Source organism: Somniosus microcephalus, chromosome 5, assembly GCF_052327205.1.
Source record: "Somniosus microcephalus isolate GS21.2 chromosome 5, FLI_Smic_1.0, whole genome shotgun sequence".
NCBI classification, from domain to species: Eukaryota; Metazoa; Chordata; class Chondrichthyes; order Squaliformes; family Somniosidae; genus Somniosus; species Somniosus microcephalus.
The window spans coordinates 154,410,181-154,430,888 of NC_140991.1; the positions used below are offsets into that span (position 1 = coordinate 154,410,181).

The following is a 20,708-nucleotide window of genomic DNA, read 5'->3' on the forward strand; positions in this document are numbered from 1 at the left end:
AAGCGTAAAGACCGGAGGCCTTTAGACATGCGCAAATCCCCCAAAACAGAGGAAATCCAAGACGCACGTGCTGCCCCCTACAGCGCACGCGCTAGCCTCTTCAACTCTTGGGTTGGAGGAGAGGAAATGCCGGTTTTCAGCGCATGCGCTGTGCATGCTGAAAACCGGCATTTCCTCCGGCCAGACGCGTGAGTACCCCTTCCGTACTCACGCGTTTGGGGAGGAATTTCTGCCCCATTATATTTACCTATGATACCTATTTAGGCATGTAAACGGTGTTATGATGGGGTTTTCAATGTTACAATGTTTGCTAATGTTAGGAACACCTTTACTTGTAGTAATACCCTAGCTGCTAAAGAAAAAGAAATAACTTGCAATGTTATAGCGCATTTCAGGATGCCCCAAAGCGCTTTACAGCCAATGAAATACTTTTGAAGTGTAGTCACTGTTGTATTGTAGGAAACACAGTAGAAAGTATACGCACAGCAAGGTTCCACAAACAGCAATGTGATAATGACCAGATAATCTGTCTTTTTTAGTGATGTTGGTTGGAGTAAATATTGGTCAGGGAATAACTCCCCTATTCTTCTTCAAATAGTGCCATGGGATTTTTTTACATCCATCTGAGAGGGCAGACGGCCTTGGTTTAATGTCACATCCGAAAGACAGCACCTCTGACAGTGCAGTACTTCTTTGCACTGCACTGGAGTGTCGGCCTGGATTTTCTGCTCAACTCTCTGGAGTCAATGACCTTTCATCAGAGTTCTGATGAAAGGTCATCGACCTGAAATGTTGGGCTGGATTTTACCGACCTCAATGGGTTCGTGGCAGGCGATGTCGGTGGTGGGTCCCAGCCTCACTGCTGGCTCCACACCGCTGTCCAAAATGATTTTCCCCTGATTGGGCTTGTTAAGCCCGCACAGTGCATTTGCCGGCCAATTGAAGGAAGCGGATCTGATGACATCATTTGATGACGCATCATCAGCCGGTTGCCTTAAAGGGACCATGCGCAAATTGATTTTGACATTTGTGCTGTCAGTGTTCTGCAACTTTGAGGTGCTGCAAACACTGACAAGCACTGCACGGAGGTGCATGGCTGCACCCAGGCTCTCCCATGACTCCCTCCATCTGCTTATGGAGGGAGTCACAGCACGCAGGGAGGTCCTCTTCTGTTCCAATGGTTGAAAGACACCTCCCCAGGAAATCAACGCAGCCTGGTTGCACATTGCACAGGAGGACACAAGCAGGGATGTCGTCAGGAGGACCAGGCTGCAGTGGCGCAAACCTTTCAATGATCTCAGAAGATGACAAAATGTTACTGCCAAGCCACACTCAACCTCATCCTGCTGTGCCACTCATCACATCCCCATCACTCTGCCTTCCCTACCCTACTCCTGCACATCTTTACTCACACCAACTTACCTTACACCTCCATCTATCCCTCTGTATCTACATTATTACTTCCCCATCTCACTAGCCACCCCTCACACTCACCCTCATCCGACTGCAAGCATACGAACTACCAACAAATTTGGGTAATTTAGCCAATGTTCATGTGAAGTTTCTGGTAATGTGCTGTCAAACAATGAAATCTTTATTTTGAACACTTTGCGTTCTTGGACAGATTTGTGTGCACCTTTGGTAAGTGGCTTAGTGAGTTGCAGTGAATGGTGAGACATAATGGCCTAGAAATTCAGTATAGCCACTTTTGGGGTGGTAAAGTCGGGCGGGCGCTAAAGTTTGCGCCCGCCGGAAAGTGGAGGCCACTTCGCCGATATTCAGTAGCTTTGGCCAAGGAGTTTGCTCGAGCGCTAAAACTGGCGTTGCACCCCTATCTTTAGGCGCTAAGCCGGCGGTGCAGACTGATACCGCCGAGGCCGGGCGCAGCGCAGGTGCGGTCATGTTTTGATTGACAGCAGACACCCTGGCGCCGGCCAGCTCTTAAAGGGGGAAGGGTTGACTTGGTCTGCTGCCACACCCTGGATACTGCAGCCCTCCAGCTAGGCCTAAACACTGCTGCTGGAGAGAAATAGCGCCAGCAAGGATGCAGAGGGCCCGTGAGCGAGCGCAGCGCTTCTCTGCCCATGATTTAAAGGTGCTGGTTAGGGCTTTGGAGAGGAGAAGAGATATCTTGTTCCCGGACAGTGGCAAGAAGGCTCCCAAGAGGCTGTACAGGAGAGCCTGGAGGGAAATCGGCCAGAGGGTCACAGCCAACAGCGATGTCCCCAGGACTGGTGACCAATGCCGGAAAAAGTTTAACGACCTCACTCGGTTGGTCAGGGTGAGTACCCTTTCCAGTGTCCTCCTCATCCTTGCATGTGCACCTCACATTATGGGCAAAGGGACCTCAAAGGCCTAATGGCCAGCCCTCCTCCAGCAGCTATGGCACTGGCATGAACATCAATAGCACTTTCTGCACTTTACACACTGGCCAAGCTATTCCACCATGGGAGGCAGTGCACACAACAACAGGGCACCACACTGTACTTAGAAGCCGTCCTTTCTCTTGCAGGCCAAGCTGGCCGAGAATCTGAAGAGCCGGACTGTCAACGGGGGAGGCCGTGCCCAGTTCCAGGAGCTCAGTGACCTGGAGGAGCGCGTGGGTCGACTCATGGGTGCCCGGGTGATTGGCCCCGTTGCAATTGGAGATGCCGACCCTGTGCTGGGCCCCAATGGTAAGGACATGACCGTTTGGACCTCTCTCGTTCCCCTTGCGCTTCAGATCTACATCCTTTGCCACTGTCCGACCAATGCGCAGAATGCCACCACTCATGCCTCCCTCGCTGATGCCCTGTCCTCACTCTAAAGCTACTCTTGTGCCTTCCTGCTTTCAGCTGGTGAGGAGGAGGTCCCTGAAGCTGCGAGTGTCAGTCCCTCGGAAGAGGAGGACGACGAGGAGCAAGAGGAAGGCGGCACATCGGGGGAACCCTCATCCACGCCAGGGGATGGCAATGGAGAGGACACGTCTTGCCTGGAGGAGAGCCAGGGGGAAGTGTTGCAGGGGGGTGTAGCTCCTGTGCCCAGTGGCGTCCAGCCACGCGGGAAGGGTTGGGCAGCACGGCTGCCTTCTCCCCAGAGGGGGGAAGTGTTGCAGGGGAGTGCAGTTGCTGGGCCCAGTGGCGTCCAGCCACGCGGGAAGGGTCGGCCAGCTCGCGGCCTTCTCCCCAGAGGGAGAGTCCGGCCTCCAGTCCGGAGACGGTCCTCGCCCAGGAGGTGCGCCTCCTTGATCAAATATCCGCGGACTCGGATCGTCGCCACACCGAGTTCATGGGGGTTGTGGCACGGTTGCCTGAGGCCATTGAGTCCCTGGCTCATAGTGTGGCCGATTTTGGGGCCTCACAGGCCAGGGGTTTCGAGCAACTCGCGGCAGCACAGGCCAGGGGTCTCGAACAATTCGGGGCATCACAGGACGCGAGTCGGGCAGAATTCAGGGCATCACAGGACGCGAGTCAGTCCGAATTCAGGGCAGCACAGGCAGCGAGTGGAGAGTTGACGAGTGGTGCCGTGCAGTCACTGGCTTGTCTGATGCGGGCACAGACCAGGGCAGTACGGGCACTCACTGCTGCCACACTCGCTGTGTCACGCACGCATCGCCAGGGCACCCGCCGCGCTGCTGCAGCACAGCGGTCTGGCCTTCACCAGATTGCTGCGCTTGCTGCAGTGCCAGCCCGGCCGACTGCCAGTGTCTCTGGCGACCAGCGAGCGCCTGGCATCAGCCAGCTTGCCCCCATTGCTGCAGCCGCCACTGCCACTCCCCCAGCAAAGCTGCGACGAGCTGCTGGAGAGACTGATGCTGCCCAGCCACAGCTGCAGCAGTCAGCAGCCAGCCCCTCCAGGGCCGGAGCTCGTCTAGGCCGACCCCCAAGGGCATCTGCCGTCACGCATTGTGCCCCTCAGGAGCCTTCCCCCAGCCTTGCAACACCCACAGGGCCCAGGTTGAGGCGGAGCAGCAGGTCGGCCAGGGGCCGGAAAAGCCTGGACAAGGACTCGCCCTCTCGGCACACAAAGTAGAGTGTGTTGCCAAATGTTTTTTTTATATGGGGGTGTTTGTGTTCTGTATGGGGGGGGTTTATTTTGGTAAGGCCGAAGATGAAGGCAAATGTTTTTTTATATGGGGGTGCTTGTGTTCTGTATGGGGGGGTTTGTCTTGGTAAGGCCGAGGATGAAGGCCATTTGGATGGACAAGTTTTGTTATTCCTCCCCAGGTTGTGGGAGTGAGATATGTTTTTGACTGTTTTTTGGGGGTCTTGTCTGTTTTTGGGTTTCATGTGGGAAGGGCCCTGAGTTTGTTCAATAAAGCTTTTTCTTTATTCAGCTTGTCCATGTGTGATGTTTCAAGTGGTTGTTGCGTTAACCGGCTGAGGGCTTGCGGAGCGGCTGCATTCATGTGCCTTCATTGCCACAAGCCATTCCCTGACAGGGGGCCTAGAAGTGTCGTTCAATAAGCCGCCGACGGACGGCCCTTGGACCTTGTGGCTCCCTCCTGGGCTGGTACTCCTCCTCCTCCTCCTCCTCCTCCTCATGGTCCTCCTGCTCATCCTCCTGAGGTGGTGGTCCAACGTGAGGTGGCAGTGCCTGAGTCCTGCGGATAGCCAGGTTGTGCAGCATGCAGCAAACGACGACGAACTGGGAGACTCTATCCGGCGAATACTGTAGAGATCCGCCGGAACGATCCAGGCAGCGGAACCGTTGCTTGAGGACGCCAATCGTTTGCTCTATGATGTTCCTTGTGGCTTGATGGCTTTCGTTGTATGCCTCCTCAGCAGGGGTCCTGGGCGCGCGGAGCGGGGTCATGAGCCATGTACACAAAGGATAGCCTTTGTCCCCGATAAGCCATCCTCTTGGGGGAGGCTGTGCCTGGAACATGTCAGCCACAGTAGTCTGGCGCAGGATAAATGCATCGTGGCTGCTGCCTGGAAAGCGGGCATTGACAGCTAGGATGCGCTGCCTGTGGTCACACACCAGCTGTACATTGAGGGAATGGTAGCCCTTCCGGTTGCGGTAACCCTCGGCATTGTCGATAGGTGCCCGCATAGCCACATGCGTGCAGTCAATGGCGCCCTGCACCATGGGGAAGTCGGCGATCCTCGCAAATCCGACTGCACGCTGCTCCTGCCTCTCTAGGGTCATGGGGAAGGAGATGAATTGGTGTCTCCTTGCGAAAAGGGCATCGGTGACCTGCCGGATGCAGCGATGCATGGCGAACTGGGAGATGTTCGCTATGTCCCCAGCAGCGGCTTGGAAGGAGCCGCTTGCATAAAAGTTCAGAGCCACCGTGACCTTCACTTCCACTGACAGAGACGTCCTGCACATCAGCTGTGGACGCAGATCTCTGTGAAGCAGCTGGCAGATCTCTGCAACCACCTCCCTTCTGAAGCGCAGCCTCTTAACACAATGCGTGGCAGTCATGGTGAGATAGGACACCTGCTGGCGGTATTCCCTGAGTGGGTAAGGCCTACGTTGCCGACGCCTGATGGCCCCTCTGCGTCTAGGCATGGCTGCCCCTCTCACACAGCGTCTGCGAGCCCTTTGCACATAATGCTGGAACTGAGGGTTGGAACCCCATGCAGCCCCCATAATATACTTGCAAACAGTGAAATCACAATGAGTCAAATTTCCAAGCTCTGGCCAGAAGCCAAAAATACCTCTCCTATGTTGGCCCAAATCAGTAAGGTCTCTTCCTTGGTCTCTGTCCAGAAATCCGTAGCACTAAAGTCATTGCAGCAAAATGGCTGGCTTTTATAGTTCAGTCTAAGTGCCCTTTAATTAGCGCTCCCCGAGGCCCGCAGGGCCTCTGCTGCGTTCCACTTCACAGTTCTTAACAGTGCCACGCCCACATTGGGCGGGCGCCACTGAAGTTCCGGTTTGGGGCGCACAAACGGCGTTGCACGACGAAATGACGTCATAAGCTGCGCGCGCAGCTGAGCGCGCGCAAACACTTTGCGCCAGCGCTAAATGTCAACTGAAGTTGGGCGTAGGCGCAGATCGGTCTGCGCCCGGGCGCTAAGTGCCTAGTGCTCGAAATCTACTCCTCTTATGGCGCTAACGGCTGGCGAACGCAACTGAATTTCTAGGCCCATGTCCTGTTACGCCCTCCCCCCCCCCCCGATGAGTGTGAAAGGAATGGCTTGGACATTGTAGTGATGCTTTATGGTGCTGGTGTGGGGTGGTACCAACCTGGCGCATCATGTGGCAGTCAAAGTGTACAGTGTTAAGTGAAGCAAATCTGGACATGGTGAGGCCATTGCTGGCATCCCGAGCAGAGGGTGAAGCGCACAGGGCGCATCCGGGGGTTGAAAACCGAGCGGCGTTGAGGAAAAACAAAACGGAGAGAGGGTAAAGCAACAGCCGGGTTCAGGACCGAGCGGCGGAAACGGGAAAGGCGCACAAAAAAAAAAAGAACGCGCAGAGCACAGCCAGGGCTCAAGGGCTGAACAGTGTCTGTGGGGAGAAGAAGGGAGAGTGCGGGAGATGCCATTCAGCTGCGGAGAAGAAGGAAGAGCGCATGAGACGCCATTTTTAGAAGCCGCAGCGGAGAAGAAGGGTGAGCGCGGTAAGGAAGGAAAGCGCGGGAGACGCCATTTTGTGCCAGCGGAGAAGAAGGGGAAGCGCAGGAGACACCATTTTTGACAGTTAAATCACACCCAGGGATGCCGAAGAGTGGCAGTATCTCTACGTTCGACAATGAAGTCGAAGATTGGACGACATATGTGGAACATATTGAGGTGTACTGCAGGGTGAATAAACTGCCAGATGCTAGGAAAGCACTGGTTTTGTTAAATTCCATGGGTGCAAAAACTTATGGGTTACTGCGAAACCTAATAACCCCAGAGAAGCCTGTGAGCAAGAATTTCGAAAGCATAGTAGAAATCCTACAGGACCACTTAAACCCCACACCGCTGCTGATAGCAGAACAATTTAAGTTCCATAAAAGGAACCAACACAAAAACGAAAGCAATGCTGAGTACCTAACGGAACTGCGCAAGCTATCGAAACACTGCCAGTTTGGAGCGGGACTAGCAGATACGTTAAGGGACAAGTTTGTGTGTGGGCTGCAAAGTGAAGGAACCCAGAAACGGCTTCTATCAGAAAAGGATCTTACGCTGGACAAGGCTTTCAGTATGGCAGTATCACATGAAGCAGCCGCAAGGGGCGCTGCAGAGATACAACGGAGACCGCAAGAATATGGCACCAATGAAATGTCCTATGGAACAGGGAAGTGCTATCGCAGCGGCAGAACAACACATGACCAGAAGGATTGTTGGTTCAAGGACCAAGTGTGCAGACAGTGTGGAAAAGCAGGACACATAGCAAGAGTCTGCAGGTCTGGGAAGAAACCCAACAGTAAGAAATCTCCACAGGAGAAATACAAAAAGGTACACCAGGTGATGGACAGTAGTTCAGACGAACAGAAAAGTGACACAGACTCCGGAAGCAAGGAGCTGGGTTGTCTGAAACTACATAAGGTATCCAAAATGGAGGATCACCAGAATATCTGGGTTACACTCAAGATAGACGGAGTCCAAGTGAAAATGGAATTGGACACAGGATCAGCCCTAACAGTCATAAACCAAAGGGACTACAAGCGGCTATTTTCACATATACCCTTGAAAGCTACAGAGATTGTCTTCAAGATGTGCACGGGGCAAAAAGTCTACCCCAAAGGAAAAATAAGGGTGAAAGTGATATATAAAGGCCAGCAAATACCTAAAATGGATATATATGTATTGCCAGATGGAGGACCACCACTGCTAGGACGTGAATGGATCCGGAAGATACAATTAGATTGGCATTCCATACAGGCACTGAAGGTTGAGGCCAAAAAGGATGACGACGTCACACCTGGTCGACTGTCAAAAATGCTAACTGACGCAAAAGAAGTGTTCCAGGAGTGACTCGGAACACTTAAAGGCATAACAGCAACGATTAAAATAGAGGAAAATGCAAGCCCAAAGTTTCTTAAGGCCAGACCAGTGCCTTATGCGATCAGACCAGCTGTCAAAGCAGAGCTGGAAGGGTTGGAATGTTCAGGAGTACTGTCCAAAGTAGACTGGAGCGAGTGGGCTACACCCATCATTCCTGTAATGAAGAGGTCGTTGAGTAATATGCCTGGGGAACCAAAGAAGGTCCGTATCTGTGGGGATTTTAAGGTGACAACGAACCCAGTCCTTCACACGGTACAATATCCGCTTCCACGAATTGAGGATGTTTTCGCCTCGCTATCTGGAGGTAAACACTTCACCAAAATTGATCTAGCCCAGGCGTACTTGCAAATGGAGGTAGCAGAAGCCTCGAAACAATACCTTACGATTAACACTCATAAAGGTCTTTATCAATACAACCGGCCGGTGTTCGGGGTAGCATCAGCTCCGGCTATTTGGTAAAGGATGATGGATCAAGTCCTGCAAGGGATTCCAGGGACCCAGTGTTATTTGGACGACATCCTGGTCACGGGCGAAAATGATAGTGATCACCTCGCCAACTTGGAGAAGGTGCTCACCAGATTAAAGGAATATGGGCTACGAGCTAATCGCCACAAGTGCGAGTTTTTCCAGAAGCAGATCTCGTATTGTGGCCACGTCATCGATGAAGAGGGGTTATATAAGCCCCCTGAAAATATTGAGGCAGTAGTCAAGGCTCCAGCACCGGAAAATGTGTCACAACTGAGGTCGTTCCTCGGGCTGGTAAACTACTACCATAAGTTCTTACCAAACTTGTCCACGGTATTACACCCACTGAACACCCTACTGCAAACAGGGGTACCATGGAAGTGGAATGACGAACGTAGATGAGCTTTCCAGAAGTGTAAAGAATTGATCACATCAAAAGAGGTGTTGGCCCATTTCAACCCAGCACTACCAATTCATTTGGCATGTGATGCATCACCTTATAGTATTGGAGCGGTGCTGTCGCACAAATTCCCAGACAGGTTGGAGAGGCCAGTAGCCTTTGCGTCTCGGTCACTAACCTCAGCCGAGCGCAACTACGCCCAGATTGACAGGGAGGCCCTCAGCCTAGTATGGGGAGTAAAACAATTCAACCGCTATCTGCATGGGCAGAAGTTCACCTTGCTGACTGACCACCAACCACTTGTCTCCATCTTTAATCCTAAGAAGGGCGTTCCAGTGATGACGGCACAACGGTTACAAAGATGGTCCCTATTTCTAGGGGCGAATCAATATGAAATAGAATATAAAGGTACGAAACAGCATGGAAACGCTGATGGGCTATCGCGCCTGCCACTGCCTACTGTGGAGGAAGCACCAGCAGCGGACCCTATCGAGATATTTTATTCGTCAATAATTGAACGATTGCCAGTAACGAACGCGGATATAGAGAAGGAGACCCGCAATGATCCGACGCTGACTCGGGTATATGATTTGGCAGTGAGGGGGATGGCCAACACATGGCGACACACTGTTGCCAGCATTCTCATCCAGAAGAGAACAGCTGTCAGTATGCCAGGGGACAGTGATGTGTGGATCCAGAGTGGTGATTCCACCCAAGTTAAGGGAGAGAGTGCTAAACGAGCTACATGAAGGTCATCTGGGGGGAGTGAAAATGAAAAGCCTTGCTAGGGCTTATGTGTGGTGGCTGGGAATCGATCAACAAATTGAGGACCTAACCAAGAGCTGCTCAGGATGCCAGAAGGTCCAAAATGCACCACTACATGCCCCTCTACACCCATGGGAGTGGCCCTCCTCTCCGTGGCAATGGGTGCATATTGATTTTGCTGGTCCATTCATGGACTCAATGTTCTTAATAGCAGTGGATGCTCATTCGAAGTGGCCTGAGGTGATAAAAATGTCCTCAACCACTACAGAGAGAACGATTGCAGTCTTACGGACCATATTTGCCAGAAACGGCTTGCCAGAGCAGATTTGCTCTGATAATGGACCACAGTTTGTGTCCGAAGAGTTTCGAAAATTTATGAGAAGGAATGGGGTAAGGCATTACACATCCGACCCGTATCATCCAGCCACAAATGGATTGGCTGAGAGGTTCGTACAAACCTTTAAGAAGGCGATAAAGGCCATGTGCGACGATGAAATTCCACTACAGCATAAGGTGGACAATTTCTTATTAGCCTACCGAAACGCGACACATGCAGTTACCAACCGGACCCTGGCCATGATGTTCTTTAACCGAAGGTTGCGATCTCGCCTGGACTTGCTTAGACCAAATGTGCGAAGAAATGTTGAGGATAAACAATTCCAGCACATCAATGAGAAGCCGACAAGGAGCTTCAATATAGGACAACCAGTCTTGGCCCGTGACTACCGAACAGGGAAATGGCAACCCGGAACGATATGCCCACGGCAGGGGCCATTAATGTACACAGTGGATGTCGGGGAGAACATTGTGAGACACCACGTTGATCAGATCTTAGCGTCACAGGAACGAGTCAACCCCATGTCTTGCGTACCTGGGGATGAACCCAACATACCGGTAGCATCTACCTCCGAACCAGTAGCAGTGGAACCCGATGAACTAACTGATGAAAAGGGGCCAGAATTGCCTCCGCACCAAGAACAAGAATCTCAGGAAAGGCGCTATCCCGAAAGGATCAGGAAGCCGCCCCAAAGACTGAATCTATAAATGGACTATTGTTGTTTAATGTACATGTTAAAGTGTTAATTGTTATTTGAATATTATGGGTACTACTAATCTAAAAGGGGAGGAATTGTAGCGTATGTACCTTTAAGAGAGAACTACTTTTACAGCTCCTGTATACTGTAGTACCGGCAGTGACCACACCTGTATATAAGCCTTGAGCATGCCTCTGTACCCCAGTCTTGAGACTACCCTACTCCAGTAAATACCTGTTGATTGTTAAGTTACAGCATCCGTGTGGTTATTGAAAAACATCATACTCTCAGAATCACGGATCTAACATTAACCACCTGCTGCACCTGCATGCTTACCTTCAGAGACTGGTGCACAAGGACACCCAGGTCTCATTGCACTTCCCCTTCTCCCAATCTATTGCCGTTCAGATAATAATCTGCCTTCCTGTTTTTGCCACCAAAGTGGATAACCTCGCATTTATCCACATTATACTGCATCTGCCATGCATCTGCTCAATCACCCAACCTGTCCAAATCATACTGGAGTTTCTCGGCATCCTCCTCACAGCACACACGCCCACCCAGCTCGTGTTGGGATTCTGAGGACCAAGGTGAGATTTTTTTATGGGCACCAATGCTGATGGAATAGGTGGCAGGTGAGGTCGAGATGACAGAAGTAATCTGTCAATGTTGTGATAGGTTATTCCAAGGAGGTGAGAGTGGATAGAGAGATTACTTTTGCAGCTGTCACCTATTCAAAGAAATGGAGAGTTTTTCAGAACCCGACATACTTACCTGGCGTGATCCCCGAGCGACATGAACTTCGTGGAAAACTTGGGAAAATGGTTTGTATCTGATACAAATTGCTTTAAAACCCTCTTACCTAGCACAATTGCATGACCTGCCGCTTAGTGCCGTGTCTGTAAAGCGCAGGCAGAACCGGCACTAGGGAAACTCACAAGGAGGCGGGTTTAGAGCGGGTTTAGAGCGGGATATCGCCTCGCTATCAATCTTTTTGATTTTGACAACGGACCCGCCTCCGAACCCACCCTCTGAGCATCGGCAAAATTCAGCCCCAAGTTTCTAACCCGTTGTATTGGGAACTGGGTTATTTATTTTGGGAGTGGCTAGAAATATTTCTGACTGCTGGGCACATCACTGTCCACCACAGCAGCCAAACAATATACAGAGAATGGATTAAAATATTGAACGGGCTGTAGTGGTACAAATTTATACTTCTATGCTCAAGCACTTGCAAATGCTTCCAATATGGAAATTTAGTCTAAAATTGTCAAATCAAAAAATTCTTTGGACAAACCAGACTTCCCTGTGCTAACTACTAAAGCCTTTGGAAAACTGGCATTGCACATTTACATTTTTAACGTTTCTTCCATAAAACCAGTCAGCAACCAGTACATGTTTAACCTGGTTTGAGTCAAGTTAATTTACTCTCTTGTGGCACAGAAGAGAAAAAATATCTATTTTTTGGCAATACCAATTTTATAGTAGCATTCGTGGCACTACTGTTCCGCAGGACACTGTCAGTCTGGTGGTGGTAAAGGTTTATTTTTCCCATAGCATTGTCTTGCTTGGCTCAGCTGCACTGCTTTAATTATAACAGTGACTACACTTCAAAAGTATATCATTGGCTGTAAAGCACTTTGGGACATCCTGAAGTCTCTCTCGCTCTCTAAAGAGGCACAGAGCAATGAACAGTGTTCAAGTGTCTCCTTCCAAGGCGGAGGAAAAGTCAGGAGGCCTGGGTGCAGATCACTGGCTCCTCCTCCTTTGAAAGCTGGAGGCATGGCCAGGGGAGAACAACTGGCGACTAGAGAAAAACAGACTGATCGTTGTCATCCCAATAAAACTTTAAAATGAATAAATCAAAATTTATAATCAACCCACAATTTAAAACGCCCTTTAAACAAAAAAGAAATTTGCATACTGCTGAGGAGACTGACACAGGACAAAAGCAGATCACTACGTGAAGCAGACAGGCGAATTCACGGACAGTGCTGTTCACATATGTGATTATAAATCATTACATCAATCTCTGTCAGTCAGATACTCCTTATTTTAAAACAAAATGGAAGGAAATTCATTACAGTGGAGACATTGCTAACAATTAATAGGCTGTCTGATGTTTACCCCAAAAATACAAGAAAATTTCCTCTTTCTCAAAGTATCTTAAAGTACTTTAGATAATAAAAAAGCATGTTTTTGACTAAACTCCCGGATATAATCCCTCAGAACGGGTCCACTAAATGATACCGTAAATGCCTTATAATCTTTAAATTGAAAGTCAGATTCTGTTAAGAGACACAATCAAAAGCCTATATACTCATAAAATATTCAACAAATGAGGAGTCTGAAAGAACCTCCCTTAATTTGCTTGTCAAGCAAAAACGCGACCAAAACTTTTGGACTGACCTACAAACAAATTAATGAAAATAAATCATGGAAGACCGAAGGTGAATGCAAGATTATTTCTTTTGCTGGACTTCACAATAATAGGTGAGGAAGCAGTTTTAAAAAAAAATTCAAGACAAATTGAGGCAGTGAGCAACAATTAATCGTGTTATTCTCTTTCAGTTAAAGGGAAGGTGGAAACCTATCTTCACTGTGCAACCATGATTTTTTTGAAGTACAGCAAAAATAAGGTTTTTATTGAGTTGGCACATGCTTTAGGCTCCCTTCATCAGTAGTCCAGAGGATGATGGAAATCCATCCCACTCATTTGAATAGGCTATTAGCAACGAAAAGCTTGTCTAGAGGGCTTGACCTGTTGCACACTTGACTGGGAAGCCAAAGGGGCGATTTTGCCAGCCCTGGGGAGGCGGGTATGGAGGCGGGACTGCTAGGAAAATGGCAGAATTTGGGAGGAGGCGGGTAGCCGTCCCGCACCGGGTCCCATCTCCTTGGAGGCGGGAAGGGATTAAAGCCTATTAACTGCCTGTTAACAGGTAGAAAATAGGATTATCCCCTTTTTGCCCTCACAAGTGCAGGCTTCCCGAAGGCTCTAAAAAGCCCACCAGGTCAGCGAGGCGAGTACTGGGTCTGCGGGGTTCGGGGGGGGTGCAAAAGTGTGCTGTGAAGGTAAGTGATGGGTGCAAGAGTGTAGAGGTGAGTATCTGAGGTAAGTGCAAAGTGTTTGTAAAAGTATACTTACCTTTGTTTCTCCCTGCAGGCTTCAGTCAGTGTCTATGCGGAGAGTTTCGGACCTCCGTATTACAGATGAGAGATGGCCGTTGCATTCTCAGATACAACAACCGTCTCATTTCTGTAAAAGAAAGAAGTTTGATGAGGTCTTGAATTTAAGACCTCATCAAACTACAGAGAATGTCACTGTTTGACAGCTTCGCAGAGCTGTCAAATGATGACAATTCATCTGTCAAAAATTTTTGACAGATGAAACGTCATACGTTGACATTCTCTGCAACCAGCTTTTCCTTAATTGGCCTGCGAAACCCGCTGGGTGGGCTTAACAAGGTCAATCAAGGGAAAATAGCATGGGTTGGCCACAAATCGATGGAAGTGGGACATCGACCCGCCAAGCAGCAGTCCCACCTCCAACGCGCCCCCATTAACAAAATTGCCCCCATAGAATCCAGCGAGGCTGCAGCTTCAAAAATGTCCATATCCTGGTATGGGCACTGAAAGGGAATGTCCTGAGATTTTCTACAGTCTCCTCATTTATATATGACTAGCTGAAGTGCCCGGCGGTGCCGAGGGATTTTTGAGGGCATGTTGTTGTTGGAAGAGAGAGAGAGCGACTGGGGGGAAGAGAGAGAGCGACTGGGGGAAGAGAGCACAACTGGGGGAAAGAGAGAGAGAGACTGGGGGAAAGAGAGAGAGAGACTGGAGGAGAGAGAGAGAGACTGGGGGAGAGAGAGAGAGACTGGGGAGAGAGAGAGAGAGACTGGGGAGAGAGAGAGAGAGAGTGGGGGAGAGAGAGAGAGACTGGGGGAGAGAGAGAGTGACTGGGGGAGAGAGAGTGACTGGGGGAGAGGGAGAGAGACTGGGGGAGAGAGAGAGACTGGGGGAGAGAGAGAGAGAGACTGGGGGAGAGAGAGAGACTGGAGGAGAGAGAGAGAGACTGGGGGAGAGAGAGAGAGAGACTGGGGGAGAGAGCGAGAGAGAGACTGGGGGAGAGAGAGAGGGAGACTGGGAGAGAGAGAGAGACTGGGGGAGAGAGAGAGAGAGAGAGAGCGAGACAGGGGGAGAGAGAGACTGGGGGAGAGAGAGAGAGAGACTGGGGAGAGAGAGAGAGACTGGGGAGAGAGAGAGAGAGACTGGGGGAGAGAGAGAGATGGGGGAGAGAGAGAGAGAGACGGGGAGAGAGACTGGGGGAGAGAGAGAGAGAGACTGGGGAGAGAGAGAGAGACTGGGGAGAGAGAGCGCGACTGGGGGAGAGAGAGACTGGGGGAGAGAGAGAGAGAGACTGGGGGAGAGAGAGAGAGAGACTGGGGGAGAGAGAGAGGGATACTGGGGGAGAGAGAGAGGGAGACTGGGGGAGAGAGAGAGACTGGGGGAGAGAGAGAGAGACGGGGGAGAGAGAGAGACAGGGGGAGAGAGAGACTGGGAGAGAGAGAGAGAGACTGGGGAGAGAGAGAGTGGGGGAGAGAGAAAAAGAGAGAGAGTGGGGGAGAGAGAGAGAGAGTGGGGGGAGAGAGAGAGTGGGGAGAGAGCGAGGTTGAAACAGAAATGCATTTCCTCCTAAAATGCGAAAAATTCAACACATCAAGAAACATATTATTCAACAAGCTAAGCCAAACAACCCCAGATTTCAAGGAATTGGATGATCTGTCAAAATTGAGATTAGTCCTAGGAGAAGGAGACAGACCATACCTTGGGGCCAAATATGTAACAACATGTCACAACCTGAGGACTGTTTAAAATTAATATTGAACGTACCAAATGAAGTACAAAGACTGTTTAAAATTAATATTGTTTAAAAGTAATATTGTATGTACCCAACAAATGTCAAATCGATTGACACCTACAGAATGTTGGAAAACTGTACCTTTTTGCTATGTAAGCTTTGGCAATATGGTTCTCTGTAAACTTTCATGCCAATAAAGCATTTTAATTGGAATTGGAATTGGAGAGAGTGGGGGAGAGAGAAAGAGAGTGGGGGAGAGAGAGAGAGAGTGGGGGAGAGAGAGAGAGTGGGGGAGAGAGAGAGAGAGTGGGGGAGAGAGAGAGAGAGTGGGGGAGAGAGAGAGTGGGAGTGTGAGAGGGAGAGAGACTGGGAGTGTGAGAGAGAGAGACTGGGAGTGTGAGAGAGAGAGAGACTGGGAGTGTGAGAGAGAGAGAGACTGGGCATGTGAGAGAGAGAGAGAGACTGGGAGTGTGAGAGAGAGAGAGAGGGAGAGAGAGAGAGAGAGAGAGGGAGAGAGAGACAAAGAGAGAGGGAGAGAGAGACAGAGAGAGAGAGGGAGAGAGAGACAGAGGGAAAGAGAGAGAGACAGAGAGGGAAGGAGAGAGAGAGGGAAGGAGAGAAAGGGGAAAGGGGTGGGGGAAAGGGGTGGTGGGGGAAGGGGGGGTGGGAGGGGAGGTGGGAGGGGGGGAAAGGGGGGTGGGAGGGGATGGGGGGGAAAGTGTGTGTGTGTGGGGGAAAGGGTGTGTGTGGGGGGGTAAAGGGGGGTAAAGGGTGTGTGTGGGGGGGAAGGGGGAGGGGGGGGTGGGAGGGGTGGTGTGGGGGGGAAGTGGGTGTGTGGGAGGGGGGAAGGGGGGTGTGGGAGGGGGAGGGGGTGAAGGGTGTGTGTAGGGGGGAAGTAGGGGTGTGGGAAGGGGGTGAGGGGGTGTGGGAGGGGGGAAGGGGTGTGTGGGAGGGGGGAAGGGGTTTGTGGGAGGGGGAAGGGGTGTGTGGGAGGGGGGGAAGGGTGTTTGTGGGGGGGGAAGTGGGTGTGTGGGGGGGAAGGGGGTGTGGGAAGGGGGGAAGGGGGTGTGGGAAGGGGGGAAGGGGGGGTGTGGGAAGGGGGGAAGTGGGTGTGTGGGAGGGGGGAAGGGGGTGTGTGGGAGGAGGGGTGGGAAGGGAGTGTGTGGGGGGGAAGCAGTTGTGTGGGGGGGAAGAGGGTGTGTGGGGGGGAAGGGGGTGTGTGGGGGGGGGAAGGGGGTGTGTGGGAAGGCGGGGTGTGGGAGCGGGGGTGAAGGGGGGTGTGGGAGGGGGGCGAAGGGGGGGTGTGGGACGGGGGCGAAGAGGGTGTGTGGGAGGGGGGGAAGGGGTGTGTGGGAGGGGGGGAAGGGGTGTGTGGGAGGGGGAGAAGGGGTAGGGGGGAAGGGGTTGTGTGGGAGGGGGGAAGGGGATGTGTGGGAGGGGGGTGGGAAGGGGGTGTGGGGGAGGGGGGAAGGGGTTGTGTGGGGGGAAGGGGTTGTGTGGGGGGAAGGGGTTGTGTGGGGGGAAGGGGTTGTGTGGGGGGAAGGGGTTGTGTGGGGGGAAGGGGTTGTGTGGGGGCAAGAGGGTGTGTGTGGGGGGAAGGGGGTGTGTGGGAGGGGGGAAGGGGGTGTGTGGGAGGGGGAAGGGGGTGTGTGGGAAGGGGTGGGAAGGGGGGGTGGGAGCGGGGGTGAAGGGGGGTGTGGGAGGGGGGCGAAGGGGGTGTGTGGGAGGGGGGAAGGGGTGTGTGGGATGGGGGAAGGGGTGTGTGGGAGGCGGGGAAGGGGTGTGTGGGAGGGGGGAAGGGTGTTTGTGGGGGGGAAGGGGGTGTGTGGGTGGGAGAAGGGGGGGTGTGGGAAGGGGGGGAAGGTGGTGTGTGGGAAGGGGGGGAAGGGGGTGTGTGGGAGGGGGGGAAGGGGTGTGTGGGAGGGGGGGAAATGTATTTGTTGGGGGGAAGCGGGTGTGTGGGTGGGGGAAGGGTGGTTGTGGGAAGGGGTGGAAGGGGGTGTGTGGGAAAGGGGGGAAGGGAGTTTGTGGGAGGGGGGAAGGGGTTGTGTGGGGGGGAAGAGGGTGTGTGTGGGGGGAAGAGGGTGTGTGGGAGGGGGGAAGGGGGTGTGTGGGAGGGGGGGAAGGGGGTGTGTGGGAAGGCGGGGGAAGGGGGGTGGGAGCAGGGGTGAAGGGAGGGTGTGGGAGGGGGGCGAAGGGGGTGTGTGGGAGGGGGGAAGGGGTGTGTGGGATGGGGGGAAGGGGTGTGTGGGAGGCGGGGAAGGGGTGTGTGGGGGGGAAGGGTGTTTGTGGGGGGGGAAGGGGTTGTGTGGGTGGGGGAAGGGGGGGTGTGGGAAGGGGGGGAAGGGGGTGTGTGTGAAGGGGGGAAGGGGGGGTGTGGGAGTGGGGGAAGGGGTGTGTGGGAGGGGGGGACGTGTGTTTGTAGGGGGGGAAGCGGGTGTGTGGGTGGGGGAAGGGGGGTGTGGGAAGGGGGGAAGGGGGTGTGTGGGAAGGGGCGAAGGGGGTGTGTGGGAGGGGGAAAGGGGTCTGTGGGATGGGGGAAGGGGTGTGTGGGAGGCGGGGAAGGGGTGTGTGGGAGGGGGGGAAGGGTGTTTGTGGGGGGGAAGGGGGTGTTTGTGGGGGGGAAGGGGGTGTGTGTGGGGGGGAAGGGGGTGTGTGTGGGGGGGAAGGGGGTGTGTGGGAGGGGGGTGGAAGTGGGGGGAAGGGGGGGAAAGGGAGAGGGGAAGCCAGCAGACCCTCTCCCCTCTGCCAGTGTTGGTCCCTGTCTGGGCCGGAAGCCTGGGACTGGAGTTGCGCTGCCGGCCATTGGAGAAGCCTAGGCCTCGGGCCCCTGCACTGACATGGCCCAGCCTACCTTTTAATACCTTGAAATTGAAACTTAAAGGCCTAGAAATTCAGTATAGCCACTTTTGGGGCGGTAAAGTCGGGCGGCCGCTAAAGTTTGCGCCCGGCGCAAAGTCGCGCCCCCTTCGCCGATATTCAGTCGCATCGCCCCAAGAGGTTGCTGCTGCGCTACAACAGGCGATGCACGACTATCTTTAGGCGCTAAGCCGGCGGTGCTGAGCGATACCCCCGAGGCCGGGCGCAGCGCCGGTGCGGCGAGTTCTTGATTGACGGCAGACACTCTGGCGTCGGTCAGCTCTTAAAGGGGGAGGGTGGATTTGTTTGCCTGCCACGCCCTGCACACTGCAGCCCTCAACCTAGGCCTGACCACTTCAGCTTCACCTGCACAACGCCCAGGGCTATGGAGAAGGCCAGGGAGAGAGCGCAGCGCTTCAGCGACGGTGACCTGAGGCTGCTGGTTGGCGGAGTGGAGCGCAGGCACCATGTTCTGTTCCCAGAAGGTGGCAAGAGGCCGCTGCCCAGCGCCTACCGGAAAGCCTGGAGGGAGGTCTCCAACAGGGTGTCTTCCAACAGCGTGGTTGCCAGGACTCCTGTGCAATGCCGGAAGAAGTTCAACGACCTCACTCGGGTTGTCAGGGTGAGTACCCTTTCCAGTGTCCTCCTCATCCTTGCATGTGCACCTCACTTTATGGGCAAAGGGACCTGAAAGCCCTAATGGCCAGCCCTCATCCAGCAGCTATGGGACTGTCATGAAAATCACTTGCACATTCAGCACTTTACACACTGTACAAGCTATTCCACCATGGGAGGCATTGCAGACAAGATCAGGGCTACACACTGTACAAGCTATTCAACCATGGGAGGCAGTGCAGACAAGATCAGGGCTACACACTGTACAAGCTATTCGACCATGGGAGGCAGTGCAGACAAGATCAGGGCTACACACTGTACAAGCTATTCGACCATGGGAGGCAGTGCAGACAAGATCAGGGCTTCACACTGTACTTAGAGGCCGTCCTTTCTCTTGCAGGCCAAGGTGGCGCACAACCGGCGCAACCGAACTGAGACCGGGGGAGGCCGTCCTGACCTCAAAAAGCTCTCCGACCTTGACCAGCGTGTGGCGCGCATTATGGCAGGCCGGCTGATTGTCCCCGTCGCCAGTGGAGATGCCGACCCTGTTCTGGGCACCAATGGTAAGGGCATCACCTTTTGGACCTCTCTCGTTCCACTTGCGCATGAGATCAGCATCCTTTGCCACTGTCCGAACAATGCGGTGAATGGCAGCACTCATGCCTCCCTCGCTGCCGCCCTGTCCTCACTCTAAAGCTACTCTTGTGCCTTCCTGCTTTCAGATGGTGAATCGTCAGGTGAGGAGGCGGGCCCTCAAGCTGCCACTGTCAGCCCTTCGGAAGACGAGGAGGAGGAAGAGGAAGCCGGCCCATCAGTGCCACCCTCAGCCGCGCCAGCCCATGGCGATGTAGGGGACACGTCTTCCCTGGAGGGGAGCCGGGGGGAAGGGTCGGAGGAGAGTGAAGCTCCGGGGCCCAGCGGCCTGCAGCAACGCGGGAGGGGTGGGGAAGCTCGGCGGACTTCTCCCCAGAGGGTGAGTGCGGCCTCCAGTCCTGCGACGGTGAGCGCAGAGGAGGTGCGGCTCCTGGAGGAAAAGGCCGTCCAGGCTGAGCGCAGGCACAATGAGCTCATGGCTGCAGTGGCAAGGATGCCTGACTCCATTGAGTCTTTGTCAAGGAGTGTCCAGCAATTTGGAGCAGCACAGGCCAGGAGTCTGGATCAATTCAGTGCAGCACAGGCCAGGAGTCTGCAGGACTTCGTGGCAGCATAGGCGGCTTCGAGCCAAGTGCTCAGTCGTGCCGTCCATTCACTGGCTGTTGTCATGCGGACACAGACCAGGGCCACACGGGCACTAACTGCTGCCACTCTCGCTGGATCAGACAGGCATCGCCACGGCACCCGCCGTGCAGCAGCAGCCCAGCAGTCTGTCCTTCAGCTGTGTGCTGCGCATGCTGCAGTGCTGGCCCGTGCGAGTGCCACTGTATCAGGTGACCAGCGAGCACCTGCGATCTGCCAGGTTGGCACCATTCCCGCAGCCGACACTGCCACTCCGCCATTGCAGCTGCCATGAGCCGCTGGACAGACTGCTGCCGCCTAGCCAGAGTTGGAGCAGTCAGCAGCCGGCCACTCCAAGGCCAGAGCTGGTGCAGGCCGACCCCCAAGGGCATCTGCCGTCACGCCATCTGCCCCTCAGCAGCCTTCCCCCAGCCTTGCTGCAGCCACTGGGCTCCCATTGAGGAGGAGCTGCAGGGCGGGCAGGGGCCAGGCAAGGATGCGAAAGGCATCGCCCTTGCAGGGCAAAAAGTAGAAGGTATGCACAAATGCCTGTTGTGTTTTTGTAAGGC

At 53.5% G+C, this 20,708-nt stretch overlaps 1 protein-coding gene across 1 annotated transcript in view; it reads right to left on the reverse strand.

The window, feature by feature from the left end:
• thsd7aa (thrombospondin, type I, domain containing 7Aa) overlaps positions 1–20,708 on the reverse strand; it is a 771,919-nt gene that overhangs the window by 212,073 nt on the left and 539,138 nt on the right. The gene's annotated exons all lie outside the window — the stretch shown is intronic.